The following is a 23,832-nucleotide window of genomic DNA, read 5'->3' as shown; positions in this document are numbered from 1 at the left end:
GGGCATTCAGCCAAGCAAAGCCAGGCAAAACAATCTGTAAGATCTCTTTAAGCTGTAATAAATAAGACGAGTTTCATAAGAAATAACACTCAGCTATGGCAAAGCACAGACGCTAAACCTTTTGCTCGTCTCATCACTGCTACTGGTGTTTACAAACTACAAGCAGTAGCCTTGGGAGCCTCAAGAGACTCCCCATGAGTAACCTCCTGTTGGATCCCTAATTTAAATACCCCCTTGATCAATCTGTGATGTTTTTGGCAGTTAAATAGAAGGGGGTGAGTGAAATGACATGCATAAAATGAATCCTTTTCAAGTTGTAAATGAGTGAGTCAGGATTCAGACTTGCCGAGATGCTCCAAATTAAAACCCCTGCTCTAATTTTAAGCATGCTCCGTCTTACCGTTTTGCTGTTGTCTCTCTTAGGCTCGATTCACCTGGAACTCTTTAACATGTCTCTAGCAATGTGTTTGCACCAGGCCAGGTTCATACAGCAACTGAATTCACATCTTTCTGCACTAGCAAGCTGAAATGGTACGGCCGTACTACAACCAAGAAAGGGGGAAGCAAAAGCAAAAAAAAAAAAAAAACCACACACACACACACAAACACACACCAGAAATCACCTAAGAGAAACTAATCTCAGTGGAATAAGACCAAAAATAGTTCACAAGAATACAAAGGGCATGCTAACATTCAGTATCAATAGCTTTAACAGTTCATTTCTCCCCCCCCAAAAGATCTAGTGTTTTTTTTTTTTTTCTCCAAACACGATGGACTTGCCTGTGGAGTTCCCAGGAAGGCAGAGTAACCAGGCTCTGCAGCAGCATTGCAGCCAAAGTAACAGTGCATATGCTGTCCAGGCAATTCACAACACAGTCTCTTCAGAAAGATATTGATTTGCAAGGCAGGGCTGCTTCAAAAGAATACAGAATGGGAGCCAAACAGCTAATGGTGATTGCATAGGAGGAAAAACATTTAATCAAGGGGATGTACCTCATCATACTCAATTCATTTTTTTAAAAGCACTGGAGGAAGCCAGTAAGGATCTTGAGTGACAACCTCATTAAACAATAATCTGAGGTCCTATAGCAAGCCAACGAAGGCTACCATCATCCGTGCTGCAAAAGCCACTAAAATAGTTTAATGTGTCTATGTGTATATATTTTTCATATGCAAATGGGGCATAATGAGAACTCTAAAATAACCATGCACCAAATAAAGGTTAAAAATGCACAGGTGTAGCACTTACAGCACCGAAGTGATAAGATACATAGTTACGAGCCTACAGAATTCTTGGTTAGAGGGGTTAGAGCTTCTGTCACTCCCAAAAGTAAAATGCCAACACAAAGCAGATCTCACAGTCCTTAGGTTAATTATGTCAAGTCATACCACACAGTGCTGGGTGCTGGGTGGCAAGGAAGAATGCCAAAAGGCTACTCTTATAGCGACCCCTACAGGAGAGTGATTAAGCTACAATTTGTCTTTGTTGAAAGTACTTCCTATCCTCAAAATACAGAACCACGAAAGGGTATAAATTAGGCTAAGACACAAGAATATAACTGAAAAACACTTTAGGCAAGAAATTTTACAAGTTTAAGCATGAAATCTGACATCACAGATATTTACTTAATTAAGAGATTAAAGTACAAGAGGAGGTAACTACTGTGTCAACGGTGAGCAAGCAGCCAATATTCTCATAGCCCACAGGACTGGGTGCACTTACAATTTGAAAGCTCAGGGAAAAGTGTTTTCCCTTCACATCCTAATTGGTTTAAAGAAATCATCTCCCAAGGCGCCTGGGTGGCTCAGTGGGTTAAGCATCTGCTTTCAGCTCAGGTCATGATCCCGCGGTCCTCCCCTGTTCATGTTCATGCACTCTCTGTCTCAAATAAATAAAATTTAAAAAAAAAGATATCTCCCATTTGCAAACCATTTTCACCTTCAGCCTTTTGAATCACACTGTGAAGATACTGAACTTTATTTTTTCTGCAACACAAAAGCTCATTCAAAAACTTACAAAAAGTTCTTCAAACACAACTATTATGTACTTCCTTTTACAACAAAGCCAAGAGAGAAAGCTACCTCTTTAATATCTGAAAACTACTGAGGTCCATGAGCACCTTTTCTGGAGAGGGGACTTCATTCCTATAAGAATCTGAGATTTTGTTTGTGATTGCTCAACCCTCCAGCCCACAAAGACTCTCCTTTTTCAGAACCAACCGTGCTTTTTATTTAAATCATTTAACACTTAATCATATGCTGCCTCGAAACTCTCTTGTTCACACGAGAGACTATGGACTCTGAGAAACAAACTGAGGGTTTTAGAGGGGAGAGGGGTGGGGGGGTGGGTTAGCCCGGTGATGGGTATTAAGGAGGGCACGTATTGCATGGAGCACTGGGTATTATACGAAAGCAATGAATCATGGAACACTACATCAAAAACTAATGATGTATTGTATGGTGACTAACATAATAAAATAAAATTAATTTTAAAAAAAGCTTTCTTGTTCACATTTTCCCCCATTTTAAGGTCCTTGAGGAACAAACTGTATCAACTGCTTCTTTTTTTATTCCCCCAATGCTAGCTATCTGGAAAATATTAAATGAATACTTAAAAGAATTAATACATTTCCCAAATCCATATTTTAGGGCTTAAGTAATCTACCTCCTTCCCCCATCATTCAATGTTCCCTGAAATATAAAAAAAAAAAAAATGTTAGAAGTGTTATCTTCAGTCACCTCATCCAAGTAGTTCCTGTATCTTTCTTCCTATAGAGTTGGCAGATAAGGACGTGTATAACGTTCACGGTCACGAAGCTTTCCTGCATAAGAGCCAACAAACTGCACGGAATAAAGTTTCCCCTTTATTTTTCTCACGTATTCATTCAATAGACGTGTGCTGATGCCCCCAGCAATAGGAACAGCCATGTTCTCTGCATGCAAGGAACCCAGTGAGCGGTTAGAAATAAAGCAAGTGATTATAATATACTGAAATGTGTTTTGGGAGCGCTTACTTGGGTACAAATGAGGGTGGCTCAGAGAAGACCTCACTGAGGAGGCAGCCCCAGACTGTCTTCCAGGCACCGGCCAGAAGGGGGTAGACATCTGAGGACCAGCAGGACTGAACACAAGCATCGGACGCCTGAAACTGGGAGCTGTCTAAGGAAACCGCCGAGCAGTAAACAGACTGGTGGCAGCTGGGAAGGCTGAGGGAGAGATGGCTTGATGCCAGAGCGTAACAGACCAGTAAACCATGCTAAGAAGTTAGGGATTTTATCCAACAGGAAGCTGCCATTTAATCCCACAGGAAGGCACTAAAGGACTATAAGCAGAAGAGCAGCTGGGGGGGGATTTCTCATTTTACAACAGGGCAATGGCGTAGAACAGATTAGAGTTTGCAGGACTGAGCTGGGGAGGCTACTTGGGAGACTAATACTTCAGTCAAAGCCCTGAATTAAAGCAACAAAAATGGGGATGGGGGAGCCTGAGTGGCTCAGTCAGTAGGACGTCTGACTCTTGGTTTCGGCTTGGGTCATGATCTTGGGGTTGAGGGATTGAGCCTCGAGTCGTGCTCTGCAATCAGTGCAGAGCGTGCTTGTCTCTCTCCCTCGGCTCTGCCCCGCCCCCCCTCCTGCTCTCTCTCTCAAGTAAATGAATAAAACCTTAAAAAAAAATGGGGATGGAAAGACAAGGGAGGTGAGAGACATTCACTCTGAGTTACTTGTTGTGACTGGACAGGAGGGCTAATGGAAAGGGAAAATCCAAGCATGGCCCTGAATTCTTAGTATAATGAAGTGAAAGGGAAAGGTGGAATCATAAGCTAAAGGGATGGATACAGGAAGATGGATACGGGAGAAATTATCATGAATTCAATTTTTACATGTTGAGGGTTTTAGGTATCTTTGGAACATCCGAGTGGACGTGGGGAGTAGGCAATTATATAAGGGTCTGGAACCTGCAAAAAAAATGGTCAGACGTTCACGTATGTGTCTTATGTTATGGTTTCCTAGAAACAGAGCTCAGCCAGGATTCTTGTTCACCTAGTTTACTGAGGACATGCTCTCAGAGAGAAGGAGTGAGGAGGCAGGACAGGGAGGATGGGGGAAAGCGATGAAGAGTGGCCTCAGCGGAAAAAGCCACACCCAACATTCGTCCCACCTGCAGCAAGAGGGCTGGCCTTGCGTACGCCTGGACTGGTCATCACTGACTGGGGGCTGGAGAGGAAGGGCTTCTGTTTAGCCTAGGCACCCACTGACCAAGCTGCTCTGAGCAGGGCACCTCCAGCACTCACCACTCCATGCTTCAGCCACAATGGACAATGTTTCTTCTCCTCAGAGCTAATTCCTGCCTCGGGAATATGTCTGTGCTGCTCTCACTGCCTAGAATGTTCTTCCTCAGATAGTCTTGGCTGACGCCTTCTCATTACTCGGTTGGATGTCAGTAATCTCCTCCTGGGAGTCCTTCCCTGGCTTCCCCCTTCTGCTGGTGCTCCTCCCTCCCCGTCACCTCGCACTGTGTTTGCTGCACCATCTAATGTATTTATTTGTTTGTCTTCTGCCCTCCCTAGCATGTAAATGGCCCCAGAGCACGGGCTTCTACTCATTTGCTCTCTGCGTTGCTCCAGCCCCAAGGACAGCACTCAGTACCTGCTGAAAAAATAAATATCAGGAAGAGCTGCTGCAGATGACCATTGTTCAGACAAATTCTGTGGGCTCCCGAAGAGTGGGAACAAAAGGGGCCTGGAAGAACGTGTGGGGAAAATATAGTGTCAACGTATGTATACAGCTACACAAGCTTGGCCTTAAAGCAGAAGTGAAAAAACAGAGGCTAGAAGGCAAAGCTACAGGAAATTAATCATTATGTTCATGTTGTCAGGACTCACAATCCACTGCTATTAAGACTATCTTTATGACAGGACATTGAGATGTATCTGAAACCACACCACAGAAGAACAATAACAGCTGGTAAAATAAAGGGTCTATTTACAAAAGTCTTTTGTAAAAACATCATCTTGATAGATATAAAGGAAAAGATAAGAAAGAAAACTGATAAAAATGCAAGACTCTGACCTCTAACTGCTTAGGTCATTTTTGCAGGAAAACAAAAATTGATCCCTTGAAGTATCTACCTTTATAGCATCATGCACTTCCCTGACTTTCCAAAGAATTATAATAAACACAGTCTAATCTTCAACTGATGATGACTGGATCCATTGTGAACATTAGTGACAGCCATCAGGGTTTAACCGAGAGTATACAGGGCCACCGGCTCCCAATCTCCAGACGCGACACCCATGTGACCCTTTGCATCATCATTATGGTTTATTCTCTCTTTGCCATCAGGCTTCCTTTCCTAAGGCTCTAAACGTGCCACCTCCTCCTAAGGCCACCACACTCTCTCAGTCTTGTCACAACCTTCCTCAACTGCCTAAACTTGGGCAACTGGACAAACAGGCTTATCAGAACACTGTGAATAGAGGTTTGTGCAAACGTGAGAAAAGGGCAGTGCAAAGCAGAACTATGAACTGTCTCCTGAGTGGAGAAGTACTAGCCTAGTTACCCCCCAACCACAGGTTGTACCCTCGGCTCTGAGGTACTTCTCACCTGGGCAGAAATTCTGATTTCCTATCAGCTTACCTGGAGCCATCTCAGACCTATGAGGCTGCCAGATGCCCGACCTTCACAGAAGTAGAGTCTAACAGACAAGATGGCCTCCCCCCATAAAAAAGGAACCCAGACAAAAGAAGTAGTGAAGAAAGGGATAGAGAAAGCCCTTCTTTTAACCAAAAAAGGGAAAAGGAAAATATTAAATAAGGAAATAAGGTCAGGAAAGGGGTAAGAGCAAAGTCTACTTTATGCATATAAATCTCATATAATAAGTCTGCCTTATGAATTAATCTCAATAAACTTTTAAGTCTCAAGGAAGCAAAGATATTTTATTTTGAAAAGTGATAGAGAAAAGATAGAAGTTCCCCCAAAAAAGAGGTTGAATTTCAAATTATTACAGATCCAGGCAACCCTAGCAATTTTTTTCTACTGCAAAGTTTTACAGTGAAATGTTCGTATTATGATTGTTTTAAAGATGCTCACAAGGTTTTAGTAAACCTAAACCTTTATTTTTTAATAAACCCTAAAAATTTTATGACTTAATTCTTCTCCACTAATGCTAGTCATTGCTTAGACTTCCATATATTCAGAGAAATGTTATTTATTTAAAATACTTTCTCAATACCAAAAATATCCATATATCACTCATGTCATTTCATGGAAACCTTAGGATTTTCTCCTTAATATTTACACAATTTGAGTGTTTTCTGGATTCTAGAGCTAATTTTAGAATTAGCTCTAGAGCTAATTAGCTCTAGAGCTACTTCTAGAACTAAGTTTATCAGTAAATACAGGTAATTCTATCACAACCCAATAAATTTGTTCTTGAAAAATGTTGTATTCCGTTAAATTGCACCGTAGAAATATGAAGGCCTACGGGAAAATAAGATTGAGGGCAGACTATTCAAAATCCATGCATCCAGAGCACTAACAAAAACAATAACCGTAACACACACACACACACACACACACACACACACACACGCGCGCCATATCTTCTTCATCTCTGTCTTCCCTACAGTGCTGACACTGGGTCCTGCATACAATAGATGCTCTATATTTGTTTCTTGACTAGAGATAAATCCTATGCTGGTCACCATGAACTGCAGAAAATATGTCCAGGTGAAAAAAGTTCAGTTATGAACATCATCTAGGTTGGAGATTAAAAGCCCAAAGACAGAGGTATAGCAAGGAAACTTTAGATTATGTTTGTCAAAAAGCAGCATGGAAGGTTGATTTTCATGAATCCTAGCAACAGAAACAGGTAGATACATATCACAGTAATAAAAAGGCAGGCCTTATTTTTGTCTCCCTTAAAAATGTGATGTCTGATCATAGTTCTGCTTCTGAACCAAGGGTTCAGTCTACTCCTTTTTAGGGAACAATTTTCCTCCTGCCTATATGTTGTATTTCCAGGTTGTGTGTCTTCAATTTATCCTGGGTAACAACTTGTCTACATCTGAGTCTTCGCCTCTCCTCAGTTAAATTTCTAATCCTTGGCACATAAGACTTTTGCATTAAAATATGCATTACATGGTTTCTGTATACATATCTATACACACTATGTATTTATTATTTATTCAAGTAACTTATATAAAATGCCTAGGTATTCACATGGCCTAGTGAGGTTTTTCCTACTCACACCCTTGCAAAAACACAACCAGGTTTTTGATGGGGTGTCATGCCCCAAGTATGAGAAACTGAGCAGGAGATGCAGGTGTAAAAGGGATCTTACTATGACCATATTCACAGAAGAACAGTATCAGAGAGTTCCAAATGTGTAGCACTAACATCATCTTAGAAATGTGAATTAAATTATAAGACTTCAGTGGCAGACAGAAAATCCTCAGGTAGAAGCAAGAAGAAAGGCAAAAGGCATTGAGAAAAGATGTGAGGATTTTCTCTCTTCCTGATGTCAGGATTCTAGTATGGAGAGAGGCTACAAATCCAGGACTATCAAAAAGCTTCTTAAGGAGCTAAGTCTTTTTTTAAAAAAACTTACTTAAGTTTTTTTATGTTAACTATGAAAAGGGAAGAAAAAGTTTTCTAGTTCAGGGTTATAAGTCAGCTTTACTGCCTTTAGGAACTTTAGACCAGCTTTCTAAAATTCTACTTAGTTAGAAAATCAGGAAAATCCCAAAGGAAGAAAACTTGTTTAAATGAGCCTGTCAAATAGACAGACAGAAATAACTTTAAATCACCTTTGACATTTTTTAATCTAGAAATTCCCTGCCACTGATCTAGTATATACTTTCAAATATTAAAATAAAAAGGATTTATTAAATAATTTTCTTCCTTTGTCTCACTCTATACCCCTAAAAAACAAAATAGGAAGCAGGGCCAGGGAAAAGAATGGATAACAATGCTATGCATTCAACAGTAAGCATGATAATGAAAAGGTAACCAACTGAAGAAACTCACAAGTGAAATTAAAATAGGTGCTCCTATGTAATTTAATTAACTTTCCTTTGACCAATGTCTTGGTGTTTGCCTTTTCAAGCTAATGCTGGTATGATTCAGATCACTCTGAAACCACACATACACCATCCTCAAAGAGCAGAAAGCAAACCAAAGTAATCATTTGTCTAAGTAAGAGTTGTCAGATGATCATATAACCAGTCCAGTCTCACTAGTGTAACAGAGGAGGTTTGAGGCAAAAAATGCGTTTAAGTACCAGGGATGTTACCAGCTCTGAAATGCTTTTACTCCTACATGCCTTTTGTATCCAGTGAAACACTAAGAAGAGCAGCACTCAAATACTGATTGAGTCCCTTCTGCCACTTCTTGTGGAATGTTTCACTTGAATGGTTCCGAAAATCAGCTGGTTCTGGGAGTGGTTCCTCCCCTGACGCCATGCACTGCAGGATAGGGAGGGCTGTGTCCTGTCCAGCACCAGACCAGCCATCCAACTTAAGCCATTTGCTTCCTGGGACTTCTCCAAGCAGAGCTGAACTGGACCCTACATCCCTCTACTCCCGATGGTGGCAAAGCAGAGAGCATCATCAGCTGAGAAGCCACCGGTGTCCGTGTCTCAAGCCCTGCACAGAAGCTGGACTGAAATCCTGAAACTAACAAGGAGTAAGAGCAGAGATGAGGGCAAGAGACAGACAGCACTGAAACCACGGCATCCCTGGTCCCACCCGCTGAGGTCCTCGGCACTGCCTGCTGGGCTTTTTTTTTTTTTTTAAGACTTTATTTATTTATCTGTCAGAGAGAGAGAGCGCGCGCAAGCCGGGGGAGCGGCAGGCAGAGAGAGAAGCAGGCTCCCCGCCCAGCAAGGAGCCCGATGCAGGACTTGATTCCAGGACCTGGGATCATGACCTGAGCCGAAGGCAGACGCTTAACTGACTGAGCCACTCAGGCGCCCCAGTTGGCTGACTTAAAACGTGGTTGTTCAGCCCTTGCTTCTATCCTGCCACACTAACCTGCCCATAAGTCCTATTTTTTCCTCTAAACACTTCGAGCTGGGCACCTGGGTGGCTCAGTTGGTTAAGCAACTGCCTTCGGCTCAGGTCATGATCCTGGAGTCCCAGGATCGAGTCCCACATCGGGCTCCCTGCTCAGCAGGGAATCTGCTTCTCCCTCTGACCCTCTTCCCTCTCGCGCTCTCTATCTCTCATTCTCTCTCTCTCAAATAAATAAATAAAATCTTTTTAAAAAATGGTTAAACGCTTCGAGCTGATTTTCAGTTCCTTGTAACCAAGAGTGCCAGTGCTCGTGGAAATACATGTACAAAAGGATAGGCAGTTATGGTGAAACACTGATGCTAGAGCTGCGGCTAAGAAACTTCGTAGACATGTTGCTTTAAACCCCAGGAAAAGGAGATTTAAGGTTGATGTCAACTCAGATGACGGTAGGAAAGAATGGGTTTAATAGCAGCCAAATGTTTTCACAAAGTGGCTTCACATACCTATGGTACATACTAGTATTTCTATAAATTTGTACTAAATTATCATATATATTAAACTTCTAAATTTATTCTTGTAATTTACAGGGGAAGTTGTATAGCTGCCACAAGACATGGAGCATGAACCCATGAACCGGTTATCTGCACCTGTAGAAAGCCTAAATACTCGGACCAATTAGTTTAACCAGGCATACAAGTTGCTGTGATAGCACATTCTCAAATTTTAGGAACAACACGTAAATGATACTAAACTGATTTGGCCTGGCGGATACCATTTATAAACTGCTGGTAAATAACACCAGCCATATGTAGCTAAGAAATGTCACTGGAATTACAAAAAGGAAATCAGTTTGTTACGCTGACCTGGGCTTTAAAGGCTTTCTGGCCATGAAGGGAAAGAGGGTTATTAAAAATTAAACAAGTGAACAGCAAGGGAATTTTAGAAAAAGTCACAAAAGTACACTAGGGACGTGTGGAGTATGTAAAGAAGACAGAGAGTAAACTACATTTTCTGTATTTCATTACTAAAGGATTTTTTTCACATTCTATTCATTTACCAACCATTTACTTAGCTTTGTATTAAGCAGTACAGGGGGTCTAGAGATGAATGAGACACAATTGCTGTCCCCACAGACACTTAAACAAGTAAGCTTAATACAAGAAATAATTGCCACAGAAGATCTAAAAGAAAATACTATAGGAAAATACTATAGGAAAATACTATTCCTCAGAATGAGGAAAGTCTCATAGATAAAGCAAAACTGGCAGATTTTCACATTAGGTAATCAAGCTCTGAATAGCAGAGTCACAATTCAGAGCTAAGATGTTGGTAGAAAATGTATATCCAAAAACTAGTGATGATCACTCTTAGCACAAGAATTGTTATCTCTATCTGGACGTAATTTGATAACTTAACAAAGAACCTTTGTAGTATCATAGAAGCACAGTCTAGAAGAGTTGAACAACTTCCATGATCTGAAACCTCACGAACAATGGTTCTTTTCTCCCCTTTGGTGGAAGAGTATTTGGATGGACTCCAGGGACTCCAAGTACACTGGCCTGCCCATCTGGTTCAAAGATGTGTTTTTTCCTAGTGACCCACAATGCAGACAACCAAACTCTTTTTCCATATTCCTTAAGGAAAACTGAGTTTTGAGAATTTTTGCAACAGCTAGTCATGGGTAACTTGGAGACCACCGTTAGCTCTCATTCCTCTCCCCAGTCCTGATTCTAATTTAGGGAAGGTAACATTTTATTTATCACAATACAAAGGCCAAACTGATTAACTTGGTTTTATCTATCCTCTACTGAAGCACTTGATTCCCTATATAGTCATTGTTTCTTCTAACCATTCAAAGAAACTTCAATTCATATAAAAGTTCATGTTAAAAAAAAACAAAAACAAACCGTTCATACTTCCTGACTGACCCCCTCACAATCAGTTCCTACTCTGGATACAAAGTAATTACAGCCCCAGGAAGACCACTTGGCTTTAAGGAGCCCCAACTGGGTGCAGATCTGGGTTCAGGTATTTCCTTTCCACCAAGGTTCCTTAAGTCAAAACCCTCAGAGATAATACAGGTTTGAGAAGGAGAAAAGAGACATCATAGGTGAAATCATGCAGATGGGTACACTGAAGCATTAACTTCAACGTAAGCTCAGATGCAGAACAGCTAAATGGAAAAAAATGTGAGCTCAAGAACCAGACAAACCTGGGTTCCTGACCCTGGGCAAGATACCTAACATATGGGAATCATAATAATAATAATAATAATAATAATAATAATAATAATAATTCAATACCTTAGAGGCTTGTTGTGAGGCCAACTGGTGTCTAAACTGCTTAAAACAGCGTTCAGTAAAACAAAGACTTTTATAGCCCAGCGATAAGCATAAGGCAAACGGAGGAGAGTTCAGCACTAAGCCTCTAGGCACCTCAGACACCCCTGGGGTTCATACTTCTGCATGAAGTTTGCTACTGGTCTGGGTTCTCTTGGCTCAGATAAGCCTGGGCACTTCCTTCTGCTTCTGTAGCAGCCACAGGCTCATTTTCTCAGTCATTCTTTATGTCCACCAATTCCTATTGATTTTTCTCCAGTATCTATATTTCTATTTCAATTGCAATTGCGACTGAACTGTGCTTTTGTACCATTCCATTAAATTCAACTACAGCTATTCAACTATCAACTATTTTTTAACAGCTATATGTACTACCCTACAGCCTTTCTTGATATTTCCTTTGGCTAAAGGTAGAAGGAGCTATATATGTTCTCTATGAGTTTTAATGAGAAAGCTTTGCTCACTCTGATTCCTCCTCCTTCCTCCCCACTGACCCCCTCTCCAGACTTTCTTCCTCTTCTGTCATGTCTCCCCGTTGTAACTACAAAGCTGCCGCTTAAGAGTCAACTTGAGACTGAGAACCCACGGTTATATAATGAAACTTCAAAGACAAGGTTTATTGAACAGATTAGAATGATAGCAAGAGATTTTACCACCATCAGGACACACAAGGGAAATTTAGTGAGTATCGAATGCTAGAAGAAGTAAACTTTACATTTACCAACAGGAAAATCAGCCACATAATGTATTCATACCTGGCTGCCACTAGAAACTCCCTGGACAAGAGAAAATTAGAAAACAAAAATTCATCAAGAATCAATTTTGCCGGGAGCAACCAAGTAACTTTTCAAATAAACAGTTCTAAATTGGCATGCACACGTTTCCAAAAGAATTGGGGGTATTTTAAGATAACCGATGCCAATCAGGAAGCAAGACTCTGTCTTCTGAGACTGCACTAAACAAAATGTTCTATCTGATCAAGGAAGGAATAAAATTCTGAGGCACCAGCTTATAAAACATACACAAATAATCCGCTTTCTTATTAAAGTTAAAATTAAAATCTATGATGATATCTATGTAGAAGCAGAGTCTACCCACATGTGGTAAACCTCAATCATCATCCCGCTCTTTCATTTACCAAAGTATTTTACTTCCATGTGCAAGGAGCATAAGGTAGTATAACTTAGAAATTGTATTTTAATCGTAGGTAAAACAGGGGGGCTTGGGTGGCTCAGAGGGTTAAGCATCTGCCTTTGGCTCAGGTCAAGATCTCAGGGTCCTAGGATTGGGCCCTACATTGGGCTCCTTGCTCAGCGGGGTGTCTGCTTCTCCCTCTCCCCCTGCCCCTACACCCCCTCGTGCTCTCTCTCTCTCTCTCTCTCAAATTAAAAAAAAAAATATTTTTAAAAATAAATAAGTAAATAATTTTTTTAAAATAGTAGATAAAATAATTTATAGGTAGACTTCATTATTGTGCTGTCATTGCAATTAGCATGAAATTAAATCAAGAATATAAACACTAGGGGTGCCTGGGTGGCTCAGTCATTAAGCTCTGCCTTTGGTTCAGGTCATGATCCAGGGTCCTGGGATTGAGCCCCGCATCGGGCTCCCTGCTTAGTGGGAAGCCTGCTTCTCCCTCTCTCACTCCCCCTGCTTGTGTTTTCTCTCTCTCGCTGTGTCTCTGTCAAATAAATAAAATCTTTAAAAAAAGAATATAAACACTAATAAAAATTAATTACTGTTAGAACAGTGTATACAAGCACAAGTGAAAATACCAACACAGGACTCTGAAGACAACCCTTTCTCCAAGATATGCCCCCCACACACTGAAAATATAAAGTAAGCATATAATTGTGACACAGTTAATTTTAACTAAAACTAACCCTACCTATCAGGACAAGCATCAAATAGCCTGTATTAGCTAATTTTCTTCAAGTATAATTTAAGAACTTTTTTTTTTAACAATTGGCCATGTCCATCCAACACTTCTTTTTATTGGGAAAATGTCTGATTCTTTTAACTCCATTTAGATATTCTAACAGAACTGCAATGCTGTAACTGCCATCAGCGTCGCTTCAGACATACAAGTCCTCTCTAAAATTTGTACTCTAAAATTACTCCTAGGTTTATAGAACGATCTCACACAGGGCAGTTCAGCTTTATATCAGTTCAAAGACACCATCTAACACCTGAAAAGTTAAAAGAAGAAAGTACATTGTAACTGCACCAAAATCTGATACCTTACAAATGATTTTCAATACCATAGAGAACGTAATAAGCCCTCTCTCTTTCAATGACAATTTTCTCATGTTTCTAGGGACTATAAATATTAGAGCTAAGAACTGCTTCAGCTAAAGCATGTCTTCTTGCTTCACAAAAAAGAGAGGAGAGGAATGAAACTAGTATTCCCAAAGTTGTCTTCTACCTTCATCTGCCTTGATCCCGCCACCCCTCCTAGCTATAAGCTTCATTACTCTGTTCCCTGTTAGCCAAAATTCTTCAAAAAGAGTAGTTAACCCCAATTAGCTCTACCGCTTCTCTTGCTTTCAAAAAAAAAAAAAGAAAGAAAGAAAAAGAACTGAGATATAATTGACATATAGCATTGTAGTTTTAGGTTCACAACATAATGATTTAACATATGTATATACTGCAAAATGACAGCCACATATCAGTCATGGCAATGATTTTTTGACAGCAAAACGTAAAGACAACAAAAGCGAAAACTCCCTTAAATTCATTTTAACCAGATCTCTGTCCTCTCCACTCCACCCATGGTCAACCGTGGCCTCCACATGCCAATTCCAGTGGGTAATTCCCAGACCTCACCTGGACCTCTCAGCAGCAACTGGCATAACTGCTCACCTCCTCGTTCCTGAAACTCTTTCTTCACTTGGGCTCCATGGCTAGTTTTCTTCCAGCCTCACTGGCTCTGCTTCTCAGTCGCCTTTGCTGGAGGTTCCTTTTCTTCCCAACTTCCAAAGATGATGGTGTCCCAAGCCTGGGATGTGGATCTCTTTTCATCTCTGTCTCTACTCCCTCCTTAGGGGATCTTAAATGTCATGGTTTAAATGTCATCAATATACCGGGAATTCCCAAATTTATACCTCTAGGCCTTACCTTTCCCTCATCCCCAGACTCATATATTCAACTGTTTATAAAAGAATTCCTTTTGGATATCTAACATGAATCTCAAACTCACCAGGTCCAAAACCCCATTCCTGATTTCACACCCTCCCAACCCCAATAGCCTACATCTCAATAAATGGCCCTACCATTAATACACTCGATTTCCCTAGTCAAAAACCTGAGAACCCTCGATTGCTCTCTCTGATATCCTCCATCCAACCCAACAGCTAGTTCTCTTCATGCTATTTTCAGAGCATATACTAGATCCAGCCACTTCTCAGCACCTCCACTGCCTCCACCCTCATCTAAGCTACCATGCATCTCCAGATGATCGAAACAGCCTCCTAACTTATCTCTCTGCCGCCACTCTCCTATTCTCCCCCCCAGCCCTAGTCTATACACAACAACCAGGATTTTAAAAAGTGTCACTCTCCTGCTCAAAACCCAACAGTTTCTAACTTAGAATAAAATGCTACATTGTAACCATGACCGGCAAGGGGCTACTTCTCTGACTTCTTACCAGTCCCCCTGTTCATGGTACTCCAGCCACCCTAAGCTCTTTCCTGTTTCTTAAGAACATTAAGCCCCTCTGTACCTCAAGGCCACTGTACTCTCTTCCTCCAGGTATTCACCCAGTTTGCTCCCTCCTTTCTTTCAGATCTACATTCAAATGTCACCCTCTCAGACATACTCTCCCTGACCACTTTATTAACACTTCCCCTCATGTGTCTCTTTCCGCTTCCCTTGCTTTGCTTGATATTCCTTGCACTTCTCGACCACTCTACTTCTGTTTATTGTCCGCCTGTCATTCCCACTAAAGTGAACGTTTCCTGGGGGCCAGAATTTCTCTGTCTTGCTTACTCTTAAATCTCTAGGGCCAAACACGGTGTCTGGCGAATAGGTGCTCAATAAATATTTGTTGGATGAATACATGAATAATCATTTCTATACTCTTACTCGCTGCTTATGGGAATAGACAGTATACATTTCAATTGTTTATTCCTTTAATACAGATGGTATAACACCAAAAGGAGCCACTAACTATTTTCCAAGTTACAATTTTACAGCCTCATAATGTTAGCTAAGGGAAGTTTACACAGAAAGAGCAGCATGGGCACAGCAGATGAGCTAGGAAATATTGTAACAACTTATAGGAATGTAAGGAGTTCCCTACAGGAAATCTGGGGAGAGAGCAGGGGAAGAAGGAAGTAGAATGGGTAAACTGAACTGAACTGTGGTAACACTGAAAGCAGACAAATCGCGAGGGATCTTGTGTGCCGACCTGTTTTAGATGTTATCCTGTAGGCAACAAGCCGTCATAAGCAGAAAAATAGCAGTTTCATTTGTAAAAAATTACTCTGGTCGCATAAGATTATATAACCCACATAACCATGTCTGTTCTTGGTTGAAGTAGCAACTTAGCTGCTCAAGGTCTGCAGAGAAACAAGACACGCCACACCAGTCTTAAATGATTATTTAACCCCTTAACATTCATACCTAAAGGGTATTCATAGTTTCTTGCTCGCAAAGTTTTAACTAATTTTCTCAATGAAACGTATCTTAGCACATTCATACTTTCCTCTCATTTTCCCAATGAAACATTTCTCAGCATGTTCCTATTTGAATATTTTCAACTTTTAATCAATTAGCACTTCAAGAACATTCACATGACTGTCTTTAATTAATGCACAGAGATTCTCACATATGCACAGTAAATCAGTTAACTTACTTAGAATATTAAATGTTAATAGTACTTTGGGTGGCGAAATATTCAATAAGAAAACTCAATTATGTTTTTTAATTCGTAAAAAAACTGGCATCTGATCACATAGCAGAATAGCCTAGAATTCAAATCAGTTGTTCCAGACAAGAGGCATATAAAAAAAAAAAAAAATCCTGTGTTGTTAAGGTTCAAAAAGTAGGTTTAATTTTCATATTTAATATTTCTTTGTATAAAGAAACAATATAGAATAAATATGGTCAGTCTTCGAAGTTTCTTTTTTAATCAGATGCCTTTCAATTAACCTTAAGTGGGTTTGCTTTCACTGTTTTTATTTTTTTTAAGATTTTATTTATTTAAATAAATAAATAGCCAAAAAAAAGATTTTATTTATTTATTTGACAGAGAGAGACACAGCGAGAGAGGGAACACAAGCAGGGGGAGTGGGAGAGGGAGAAGCAAGCTTCCCGCAGAGCAGGGAGCCCGATGCGGGGCTCGATCCCAGAACCCTGGGATCATGACCTGAGCCGAAGGCAGATGCTTAATGACTGAGCCACCCAGGCGCCCTCACTGTTCTTTTTTTTGTTTTGTTTTGTTTTAAATCATGGTTTGCCTTCTATTCCTCTTGGCTTTCTCTGTATCCTTAGTGTTTGTTATGTAATCACTACTTCCCCTCTTTTCTTAGATCTTACTCTCAACATCTTGTTTGACAGTTACTCTATCTTCGACTGTTTCCAAAAACATATACTGAACACGCATCACAGGTATGGCACAGGGCCAAGTGCTCAGGTGCAAAAGTGAAAAGATCAGAGTTCCACCCTGAAGCAGAGTCTGATGACAGCAATCCATTCTTCCTTCCTTCCTTCCTTCCCACCCTCTGGCCATCCCTTTGGTGTGAACTGTGGCTTTAATTTATATAACCCACCTATGTCTGCTTTTATCTCCTGAGGCAAATGACTTAATGCCAATGACACATTTGTTCTGCCTCAATGAGCTCTCACATTACCGTCCTTACACTATGCATCCATTTTAAAAGGAAGCAAAACCACTCAGGTGAATGAACATGTGATATCAGAGCCAGCTTAAACAACTTCTCTCTGCTCCATGAGCAGGTTTATGATTCATATCAAGTCAGAGAGGAACTAGAAAGGGAATCGTTAAGAAAAATGAACAAAGGCAGAGCACCCAAAATCAATGACCAGAGTAGATGTTCACTCACTGGACTTCACGTGTGCCTGGGACCTCCGCTGAACTGATCGGGACACACAAGGAACACCACACAATTACATTGCAGCACAAACTAGCTCAATTTCTGCTCTCCCGAGCCACGTCCCTGAGGAGCCTCTCCCGGAAGTTCCCCACCAACACAACTGTGAGTGCATGGTGTTCCCGAGAAAGCCAAAAAGAAAAGTATCTGCAAAAGCTATTCATGACAAAGATTCAAGTTAGGAAAGAATGGGGAAACCCCTGAAGATGCCTGCCACCAGGTGGGAACACTTACAAAATGGGCGCTAATCTTGGCCTGTTTCCTCCAAATCTCTGTGGGCATCACAGACTAGAGTCTATTACAAGGACTCGCCACCAGCTTATATAACTTATACAACTTCTGCTCAATAAATATTTAAGTATGAGGGAGTGCAGATGTTTTAAATTTTAAAAACGACCTTTAGACATCAACCTTAATATTTACATTCCACAGAAGTCGTCACATTTTAAATACCTTTGGGAAGAATACACAGAGCAACCATTTCAAAATGGAAAAAGAGCAAATATGTACAAAATCTGAAATACTTCCTATAACAGCATGAAAAAGAAATCCAGCTTTTCACACACAGGCTAAATGAACTATACCTTCATTCATGTGCTTCACATTTTTATGCACCTTCTCCTGGTACACCCTACAAGCTACAGAACCCTGCTGGCAAAATGCTTCTCTCTGGGGAGAATCCTTTTTTTTTTTTTTTTAACTTGATAGAAGAAATGCCTTGAATTTAAAGCAGGTTTTCTCTCTCATCATAGCAGTGCAGTGACCTCTATGCAAAATATAATGAAAAATGCAAGTCAATGCTATAAGGTAGAAAATGAAACTGGGTTTGCATCTACAAAGGTATCAGATCTATAACTTTAGAGTCCACACAATTGAAACAAAGAAAATATAAAATAATCTTATGCAAGTAGGAACCCCTCCTGATAATGATATCTTTCAAGGAAGACCCAGATACTACTGGGAAGCCAATTCTGATAACCTGCCTTCCTAAATTTCCAAATCGTCAAAACAGATGTATAGAAATTCTGGTGGAGTCAAAATAAGATAAAAATAACCAGTACATAAACTCTACTTGCTATTGCATTCCCCAAAGATTCGTGACCCACAGTAAATTCAGAAATTGCTTAAATGAAAAGGGCATCAGACTGAGATTCAGAAAGAACAAGTCCAATCTAATTTGCTAAATTCATAGACAGTATTCCATAAATAGTTACTGACTTGACTAAAGAGCTGTATGATCATGGCTGGGGGGTCTCAAGATCATTAGCTCTCTTTCATAAACCTGGCCAATGTACCAATGCAGACTGCTCAGTGGTTGACTTTATGATCTAGGATGTAGCAAGGAAGCATAACCCTTTGTCCCTTTCACCAAGATTGTGAATGGTAGCCTGTCAGAGCTAAAAATAACCACCTGGGTCTTAAACCCAAAGAGAAAATCTCGTCCTGTAACTATGAAAAGGATCATCTTTATCCTGAAGGCTCTGAGGAACACTGAAAGGGATTTAGCAGTGAGGGGCATGGTCACATTTGAGTTTTAAAAAGATCAATACCAAGAATTTTGAGGAGGGATTTTAGAGGCATACGATGAGTCACTGAAGCCAAATAGGACAGTATTGTACAAGTGTTGGTTAGAGAGGAAAACTAAAACTGAGGTGACAGGAATAGAAAAGAAATCTGGACTTAGCACATGAAATCAACAAGACGAGCATGTGAAGGAGAGGGAGATGCTGCTGCAGCTGATGATGACGGTGATTACAACTAACACTATTATCACTAAAAGGCACTCAGTGCTTCAATGTGCCTGTCGTTGTACCAAACATTTGTTTATAATATCTCATTCAATCCCACTGATTATCCTAGGAGAAGGGTACTACTATTCTCCCCCATTTTACATAGGAGAAAAATGAAGCTTAAAGAGATTAAGCAGCATGGTCAAGGTCACATAAGTGGTGGAACCAGGATTCAAGCTTGAGTCGGCCGATGCCAAAGCCTGCAGGCCAAATTGTTCCTTATCCGCCAAACCTCCCAGGATTCTGAATTCGTGGGTAACTGGAAAGCATCTACTTACTGAGAAGTACCTAGTTTTCATTAAACAACACCTTAATTCCATACTGTTTTCTGTTATGGTGCAATCTTCAGTCATGTTAGTCTCTCCTTAACACAGCACATGGTGGGTACCATGTTGGCTTCAGCACAAGAAGGGATATTCTGTGCTTTTATGTGAGCTTTGTGGACTTGTAACAGCTCTGGGATTCAATTGTGTAAAGTCCTCGATCCAGCACCCTCAACTTCTAACACAGGAATGAGATAATGTGCGCTCCTTCGTTGCCTCGAAGGCTCTTCATCTTTCCCCCACATTTGACAGGAGGTCTGAGTCATTCTGATATTTATCTGCTGACCTACAAATGTGGGAAGGACTCAAGATCACACTGTCTATCAAAGTCTAATGTGCATCTATGAGGACATCACAAAGAGGAAATATAGATATTCCAGGCTGAAGACATGCAAATTTATTTTAGTACCTCTGAGAACTGGCCATCTGGCCCACCCCCTCATAGTGATACAATGTGGACGGTTTTAGAGAGAACTGGGCATACCCCTGTGCTGGAGGAATCCATTAGGTTTTGGTCAATAATGCATACCTTTGAGACATTTAAGCTGTTAGGCCACCTGCCTTCTCTGTGGTTCACTGGCTATTGGGGGGGGGGGGGTGGATTATAAAATCTCCCAGGTTCTACCATGGGAGTGGCATCTACCAATGCCAGATTGATTTTATCTTCTTTTTAAGATATTCACGGAGTCTCAATAAAGTGGGAGGCAGTCCTATTTCCGTGAGTACTAGCTGAAACCCTTTAATGTCTATCATGGTTTGGATAAAGACTGAAGGGGAGCTGTCCCAACTTTTTGTTGATGCAGAGCAATCACTGTGGAATGAGTTACTATTTTAAGTCATAGGGGTCAGGTTGATGGGCGCAGGACCTAGACTGCCTGCATTCATAGCATGACTCTATTTACCAGCTATGTGACTTTCGACAAATTCCTTCACTTCTCTCAGATTTCTCCACCAGAAAATGGGGATAAACAGTACCAACCTCAGACGGTTGTTGTGAGAAATAAATTAGCTGATCTTCGTGAAGGACTTAAGACAGTGCCTTGCACATAGTAAACACTATAGATGCATTTAATACATACGATAAAAATAAAAAATAAAAATAATTCTGCACTTTGGCCAATGCAGAAGCAATGACATGAAAAAACCAACTACAATGTGCTCAAAAGCTAATTAACCTTCAAATACAACATTTTATATCTGTATATCAATATACGAAATATACTGCAACAAAGAAAGTGCTTTTATATAAATGCACTATTCGCTGCTTAGGAGATACATACAAAAATGTGCTAACTCAATAAAATACATAGAATACAGATATGAGGAGTTGGTCTCTTTTTGATTAGACTCCAAATAAATAACCTTAGCTACCCGACTTAGCAAACAAAAATATAAAATGGTTCTTACACATCTTCACTTGCCTACCTAAATTTAAGTCACATGACCACTAAAGATTAAACTTATCTTTAAAAAATAACAGGGTAATAATTGTGAACTTCCACGGTACTTTCCTGGAATAGTTCCCTCACACAGAAAAACAGATACTGATCAAATCTACAAACTATAGGGGCACCTCGGTGGCTCAGTCGTTAAGCATCTGCCTCCGGCTCAGGTCATGACCCCGGGGTCCTGGGATCGAGCCCCACATCGGGCTCCCTGCTCAGCGGGAGGCCTGCTTTTCCATCTCCCACTCCCCCTGCTTGTGTTCCCTCTCTCGCTGTCTCTTTCTGTCTGTCAAATAAATAAATAAAATCTTTAAAAAAAAAACCTACAAACTATAAAATCTGAATTCTTTTATTTTAAAATCTATTTTTAGTAATAGAATCTATAAAAAATTATGGTAGTCAGCAAGAATCGCACAGCCATTTTTCAAGGTGCCCACATCTCTAAATTGCTCATAACGCAGTGAAAAAGATGTAGTAAAGGAGACAAAATATGCCTAAGGGCATAATCCATTATTCTTTGTCATTTTTTCCTCTCTCTCTCTCTCTCTCTTTTATTTTCTTTTTTGTTTTTTGTTTTGGGGGGAAGACAATCCAGGTAGAAAGAATGGTGATTATATATTTCAGACATCTAAAAATGCAAAGGTTGTCTTCAATCACACTAAATTCTATTCACTATTTCACCATATTATGGTTTCAATAACTTTCAATTCTGTGTCCTGCTACATATTACAGTTTTATACTCACTCATGGTACCATCTTTCAAAACATTTTATACCCAGCCTTATTCCAGAAATGATTTTTTAAGGTGAATAGTGAAATACTTACAATATAGCAAGATAAAATAAAACTTCAAAAAGCTGAAGGGGACATCTGGCTAAACATGGCAGATTAGCCACCTGCACCTTTTTGTTTGCTTTCCTCTAAAAATACATGCCAGTAAAGGAATAAAAAGGACCTAAGCCTAACAGGACAAAGAGAAAGTCAGAACATTTCAACAGTGCTGGAGGAGCAATTACCAGTTTGACAGAGCAGAGAAAGCTGCTGGTCAAGTGCCTGTCAGGGGGATACCAGCGAGATGTGAGCCAATTCATGCACAAAACTCAGACAAGCCACATAAACCAAGGACAGAGCGAGTGAGGAGCAGAAGCAGAAAAAAGAGAGCTGGGTGAAATCTCTCTATGGTGCAACTGAAACCCCTAGATCTCCTCAATGCAGCCAGGTTATCTTCTGGAGAAAGTGATCTTTAGAGGTGTAAGGATCAGAGTCATCATCAAAGGAAAGCAGACTGAGAATTAGGACTGAACCCAGAGGGACTGAGTAAGAATTTGCAAAGTGAAAAATACTAAGACTCTCAGATCTACTCCCTGATCTGCTCCCATATAGGGAGCCCAATTTCCCCAACCAAGATGTTACAAGTCTCCTCTGGAAAAATAAACCTGTCTAAAAAGAAAAACTTCACGTACTGACATTTGTGAATCCCTTGATGAAGCAACTTGCTTGCTACTTCATTACGAGACAAACGAAACAACCTGCCAATAGGCTATACACACAGAGAGAGACACTAATCAACATGTCAGGACTCATTTGTAAAAGACACTTGATAGAAAATGATAACCATACATTTAAGAACAGTCTCCAATATAAAGAGTAACATACAAAAATAAACGGGGAGAGAGGGGGATCTAGATGTAACACAGACACTGCATAAAACAGAAGAATATTTTAAAAGTAAAAACAAAAAAAAACCTTTTTATATTGTTTTAAAAAGTCATATTTAATATCCCCAGAGAATACTAATTTAAATACAAATAGAATCTATAATTAATATCTTCAGAGAAAGAAGATGATCACATATATAAAAGAACAGAATGCTATGTAAAAGAAATCATCAATGACCAAGAAATAGACTGACATTAAAAATATAATGAACAAGTAAAAACTGAAAGCATGGAGTTGGAAAACTAAATCAAGGAAATCTAGAAAACAGAAACAAAAGACCAAAGGATAGGAAATGCAAGTGAACAAATAATATTAGAATACCAATCTCATAATCCGGTAGATCCAAAGTCTAACTAAGAGGAGTTTCATAAAGTATAGGGAAAAGGTAGAAAAGAGAGGTGATTAGTAAAGTAATGAAACCAGAAAATTTCCCAGAACAAAAAGACAAAAAGTCTCCAGGATCTATCCCAGAACCAAAGGTTACAAGTCTTCAGATTCAAAAAAATCCTTCAAGTGTCTAGGCCAATGAGTGGGGAAAGAGAGAGAGAGAGAGAGAGAGAGAGAGAGAGAGAGAGAGAGAGAGAGAGAGAGAGACACCTATTATAAGGCAAACTATTATGAAATTATATCATACCAGAAATAATAATATACAAAAAATCCCAAGAGCCTCCAAAGAAATATTTTTTACGATACATATACAGATATATAAATTAGCAATTACAATGGCAAAGAGTTTTTGAAAGTGAAAATTAAATCTATAAGACAATATAGAGCATTAATTTTTAAATTCTACAGGATAAAAGTATTTTAAACATAGAATTCTATACCCAGTCAAACTATTATTCAAGTGTGAGATCAGAAATAAAGGCAGCTTCAGCCACGAAAGTAACAAAAATTTAGCCACCCATATTCTTTTCCTTAGGGAAACTACTGGTTGAGTGTTCTATCAAACAGGAAGCACAGGCATGGAATCTTCATTCAGGCAATCCAACATGATGGCGTACTGAGGGAAGTCCCAGGTTAATGGAGATTCTTCAGGCCTGGAATAGGCCATCTATCCTGGAGCTGGAAAAGTGGAAGCTGTGAGACA

The 23,832-nt window shown here is 40.0% G+C and overlaps 1 protein-coding gene across 4 annotated transcripts in view; it reads right to left on the bottom strand.

Annotated features, from left to right (window-relative positions):
• Positions 1–23,832, bottom strand: part of CDK14 (cyclin dependent kinase 14) — a 547,481-nt gene that overhangs the window by 439,253 nt on the left and 84,396 nt on the right. Inside the window, exon 1 of one of the 4 annotated variants that reach the window (XM_027573640.2) lies at positions 401–525. The exons of 2 other annotated variants lie outside the window; for them this stretch is intronic. The gene's annotated coding sequence lies outside the window, so the exon portion shown is untranslated. Of the gene's footprint in view, positions 1–400; positions 526–23,832 lie in introns of those variants that run through there. One more of the 4 variants, XM_027573641.2, reaches the window with a different exon arrangement.

This window comes from Zalophus californianus, chromosome 12 (assembly GCF_009762305.2).
Source record: "Zalophus californianus isolate mZalCal1 chromosome 12, mZalCal1.pri.v2, whole genome shotgun sequence".
In the NCBI taxonomy this organism is placed as follows: Eukaryota; Metazoa; Chordata; class Mammalia; order Carnivora; family Otariidae; genus Zalophus; species Zalophus californianus.
Note: the sequence above shows the minus strand (reverse complement) of the source record. Positions and strands in the feature narration are given on the sequence as shown.